This window comes from Triticum urartu, chromosome 1A (assembly GCF_056163025.1).
Source record: "Triticum urartu cultivar PI428250 chromosome 1A, HENAU_Tu73, whole genome shotgun sequence".
In the NCBI taxonomy this organism is placed as follows: Eukaryota; Viridiplantae; Streptophyta; class Magnoliopsida; order Poales; family Poaceae; genus Triticum; species Triticum urartu.
This window is the reverse complement of record NC_141873.1, coordinates 244,574,308-244,580,062: the sequence shown is the minus strand read 5'-3', so window position 1 is coordinate 244,580,062 and position 5,755 is coordinate 244,574,308.

Sequence of the window (5,755 nt, the reverse complement as noted above, 5' to 3'; positions counted from 1 at the left end):
TTGATCAATACGAGGGAGAGCAAAAGGATCAGACGGACAAGCCTTGTTTAAATCGGTGTAATCCACACACATACGCCAAGTGCCATTCTTTTTGAGCATAAGCACTGGGTTAGACAACCACAATGGGTGAAAAACTTCAACAATAAACCCGTCCGCCAAGAGCCGGCCACCTCTTCTCCAATAGCCTTGCGTCTTTCCTCATTGAACCATCGAAGAAACTGCCTGACCGGCTTAAACTTGGCGTCAATATTGAGAGTGTGCTCAGCGAGTTCTCTCGGTACACCCGGCATGTCAGAAGGCTTCCATGCAAAGATGTCCCGGTTCTCACGGATGAACTCGATGATCGCGCTTTCCCATTTGGGATCTAAGTTAGGACTGATAATGAATTGTTTGGGCGGCGCCGACGTCGGCGGGCGGCGCGGTGGAGGAACTCCGGAGGGTGGCGCTGCAGACCGGGGTTGCCGGTGAGTGGCGGCGAAGGCGCGCCGGCGGGGAGCGGGCGGCGCTAGGCCGCGGGTGAGGCCGGGCGGCGCGTAGGAGAACGGGCCGTCGGGGGCCCACGCTGGGCCGAGCGGGCTGGCTCGGCGAACAACGGTGGAAGGCCACATGGCGTGCTGTGGTTGGAGCTGGTGCGGCGGCGGGTTTTTGTCTGGTGCGGACCGGACGTGTCCAGCGGCGGAGGGGAGCATGGCTAGGGTTTGGACTGCGCGAAAATTCTGAGGGGATCACATATTTATAAGTAGAGGGACTTTGGATAGTCCAAATGAGGTGTAGTTTTTGCCCACATGTCGTGATCCGATGACGGAGGACATGGAGATGGTTTAGATGGGTTATTGGGCCATTTTGGAGGGGTGTTGGGCCGCAACACACAAGAGGCTCTTGCGGTTAACCGGTTAATCGTTCGAGCATCAAACGGCCTCCAAATGGAACGAAATTTGACAGGCGGTCTACCGGTGGTGTGCCAAGGCCACTTGGAAAATCTTGGTCCATTCCGAGAACGTTTAACACCCGCTCACGAAAAGAGACAAGAGGGTGTGCCGGTGCATGTAGGAGTGTATGATTGCGAAACGGACAACGGGGAAAAAGCTCGGATGCATGAGACGAACACGAATGCAAATGCGATGCACATGATGACATGATATGAAATGCATGACATGAAAAAAAAATGCAAAACAAAGACAAAACCCAACCACGAAGGGAGTATCATAACTTAAAGCCAAAAATGGCATGAGTCGGGGTTACAAATATGGCAAGTTACATCCGGGGTGTTACAACACTCCACCACTATGAGAGGATCTCGTCCCGAGATCTAGGACTAAAAGAACTTCGGATATTCAGAATGGAGGTGATCCTCATGCTCCCAGGTGGCTTCTCGGTGGGAATGGTGTGACCACTTCACTTTCAGGAATTTGATTGACTTGTTGCGAGTCTTGCGCTCGGTTTCTTCAAGAATAGCAACAGGACGCTCATAATAAGACATGTCTTCTTAGAGATCAATCTCTTCGAAGTTGATGGTGCGCTCAGGAGTCTTGAAGCACTTGCGAAGCTGTCACATGTGAAACACATCGTGCACATTTGCGAAGTTGGACGGAAGCTCAAGTTGATAGGCGAGGTCGCCTCTTTTACCAATGATCTTGAGAGGCCCCATGTATCTAGGGGCAAGCTTCCCTTTGATACCGAAGCGACGAGTGCCTTTCATTGGAGGGACGCGGAGGTAGAAATGGTCTCCGATCTCGAAAGCCAAGTCACGGTGCTTGCTATCATACTAACTCTTCTGGCGCGATTGCGAGGCTTTGAGATTTTCACAGATGACTTCACACATTTCTTCAGCTTCTGTGATTAAGTCATTGCCAAGAAGTTGGCGTTCACCAGTCTCTGACCAATTGAGAGGAGTATGACACTTTCTGCCATAGAGAATTTCGAATTGGGCCTTGCCCGAACTCGATTGGAAGCTGTTGTTGTAGGAGAACTCGGCATATGGAAGACAATCTTCCCACTTCATACCGAAGGAAATGACACAAGCCCTAATCATATCTTCAAGGATTTGATTGACTCGCTCGACTTGGCCACTAGTTTGAGGACGGAAAGCTGTGCTGAAGCGAATATTGGTGCCCATGGCCTTCTAGAAGGAGTCCCAGAGGTTGGAGGTGAAAATGCTTCCACGATCCAAAGATATCAATTGTGGAATACCATGTAAGGAGACAATCCTGGAGGTGTATAGCTCTGCCAACTAAGCTGCTGTGATAGATTCTTTGATTGGGAGGAAATGAGCCACTTTTGTAAGCTTGTCGATGACAATGAAGATAGCATCGTTTCCGTGCTTGGACTTGGGAAATCCAGTAACGAAGTCTATTTCAATATGGTCAAACTTCCATTCTGGAATAGCAAGAGGTTGGAGGAGACCAGCTGGTCGTTGGTGTTCTGCTTTCACCCTTCTGCAGACATCACATTCATTCACGAATTGAGCAATTTCTCGCTTCATTCGAGTCCACCAGTACGACTGCTTGAGGTCATGGTACATCTTCATACTTCCAGGATGAATGGATAGAAGGGAATTGTGCACTCCGTTCATAATGACTTTCCTTAGATCACCTTTAGGAACCACAATCCGGTCCTCGAAGAATAGAGTGTCTTTGTCATCAATGCGATAGCACTTGTATTTGGGTTGGCTCTTGGCAATCCCACGTTTCACCTTCTTCACGGCATCCAGGAGTTGTGCCTCACGAATTTGATCTGCCAAAGTAGGAGAGACTTGGAGGTTGGCAAGAAAGCCCTGAGGAACAACTTAGAGATTCAGTTTGAGGAAAGCTTCACAAAGGTCCGGTTGGAAGGGTTTGAGAATTAAGCTGTTGCAGTAAGCCTTCCCGCTCAAAGCATCTGCAATGACATTGGCCTTGCCTGGAGTATATTCAATACTCGCATTGTATTCTTGAATCATTTTGACCCATCAAGTCTACCTGAGGTTGAGGTTGGGTTGAGTGAAGATGCATGTACTTGAGGCTCTTATTGTTTGTGAAGATGTCCACTTTCCTTCCCAACAAGAGATGTCTCCACGTTAATAATGCATGGACAACTGCCACCAACTCAAGATCGTGACTGGGGTAGTTCCTTTCGTTGGGCTTCAACTGGCGAGAGGTAGAAGCCACAACTTTCTTCTCTTTCATTAACACAGCACCGAGACCTTGCAAGGAAGCATCACATCAAACTTCGAATGGCTTGGACTCGTCAGGAGGAGTCAAGACAGGAGCTGTGACTAACTTCTCTTTGAGGGTGTTGAAATCAACGTCACATTCAGGCGTTCATACATACTTGACATGCTTCTGGAGGAGGTTGGAAAGAGGCTTTGCAATCTTAGAGAAATTCTCAACGAATGTTCGACAATAGCTTGCAAGCCCAAGAAAACTGCGGAGCTGTTTGACATTCTGAGGAGGTTCCCAACTCACAATTGCAGACACCTTCTCAGGATTAACGGCGATGCCCTTGGCTGAGATGACATGACCAAGGTAAAGAACTTTGTCAAGCCAGAACTCACACTTGGAAAACTTCGCATAGAATTGATGCTCTCTGAGTTTGTCAAGCACCAATCTCAAATGCTTGGCATGATCCTCCTTATTCTTGGAAAAGACCAAGATATCATCGAGATACACCAGGACGAAATCATTTGTGTAAGGGTTGAAGATGAATTTCATCATGCGAGAGAACGTTGGACGAGCATTGACAAGGCCGAAAGACATGAAAGTATATTCATAAGAACCATAGCTTGTTCTGAATGCTTTCTTGGGGATATCTTGTTCACGAATGTGAATCTGATGATAACCCATACAGAGGTCAAGCTTGGAGAAAACTTTAGCACCTTTAAGTTGCTCAAAAAGCTCATTGATGTTGGGAAGTGGATACTTGTTCTTTATTGTCTTATTGTTCAATGGATGGTAGTCGACGCGGAGTCGTTCCGTTCCATCCTTCTTCTTGACAAAAAGGACACCACAACCCCATGGAGATGAACTCAGTCTGATCAGACCCATACACTCTTGTTCATCGAGTTGTTTCTTCAACTCCTTCAACTCCTATGATCCAAGCTTATAAGGATGCTTGCAAACATGTTCTGTGCCAGGCTCAAGACCGATAACGTATTCAACTGGCCGGTGAGGAGGCATTCCCGGAAGCTCTTCTGGAAAGACGTCTTGATATTCACAAACGACTAGAATCTAAGAGATGGCATTCAACTCGCCATTCTCATTGAGAGAAAACAGTCAAATAGTTTCATCTCGAGCGGCATAGATGATCACATCCTCTGAAGAGTGTGTCAATTGAATCTTCCTGGCAGCACAATCAAGCTGAGCCTTGTGCTTAGAAAGCCAGTCCATGCCGAGAATTAGATCAATATCCGAGTCGCCAAGAACCATTGGAGAAGATAGAAATTTATAGTTTCCCATCTTGATGGAAACATCCAGAGCCACCAAACTGGCACTCAACCGTTTACCCGGAGAAATGATATCCATGGGTTTACCCAAATGAGAAGAAGTGAATTCATGCTTGGCAAAGAACGGTCTTGACATGAAACAATGCAATGCACCAGTGTCGAAAAGAACTTTTGCAGGAATAGAGTTAACTGGAAGGTTACCCATGATCACATCTGAAGAATCCTCTGCCTGAGCTGCGTTCATCATGTTCACCTTAGCATGCTTGGGATTATGCTTGACCACTGCATTGCTTGAAGATCTCACAGGAGGAGGAGGCAGAAGGCTCCTTTGGTTGAAGCATTTGTTTGCATAGTGCCCCTTCTGCTGACACTTGTTGCAAGTAACCTCTGAGAGCGGACGGTGATAAGGAGCACTTGACCTTGGAGTTTGGGACTGAGCTTTGTTCTGATAGACTGGGTTGGGTGGGTGGGAAGATCTATTGCCACCTTTGCTCTTCTGCTGGTAGGGCTGGCGAAACGGAGGAGGAGGCAACCAGAACTTCTGTTGCTTAGCTGCCACTTGTGATGAAGAAGAAGATTGAACTGCATCCCTGACTCTCTTCTTAGATGCCTCACACTTGAGATGAGCAGCTTCTTGCTTTAGTGCCATGTTATAGAATTGATCGAACATGGTCGGCTCAATAAGCATGAGAGCTAACTGCAGATCTTCTCTAAGGACACCTCTAAATTGATAGATCATACTCTTTTCATCAGGAACGTATTGTTTAGCGAAGCGAGCAAGTTTCTGGAACTAGATATTGTATTGATACACGGACATGATGCCTTGCTTGAGATTGCGGAACTCCTCACGCTTGCTCTCAGCAACACTGGGTGGGATATGATGAGCTTTGAAGTCTCGACGGAAATCACCCCAGGTAATCACACGACCTCCTCTGGAATCTCTGTATTGTTGATACCACTCAGCAGCTTGGTCCTTGAGTTGAAACGAAGCAAACTTGACAAAGTCCTCAAGCCTGACATTGCTACATTCAAAATGCTTGCAAATGTCCACGAGCCAATCGTCGACGTCTGTGGCCTCGGCACACTTGCTGAAGGACTTTGGCTGGTTTGCGAGGAACTCGTTGAGGGTAGCAAACTGAGGCTGATTGTTGCCTTGGCCTTGATTTCCTTGGTTGCCTTGCCCTTGGTTGCACTCTTGCGAGAGTTGCAAAAGCATCCGAGGGTTGGCGTTGGTGGCTGCCATGACAGCTTGCCATGCCTCCGGAGGTGGAGGTGGTGGCGGAGGGTTCGACTGATCCCCATCATTACAGTCCGGATTCTGACGCGTTGGAGGAG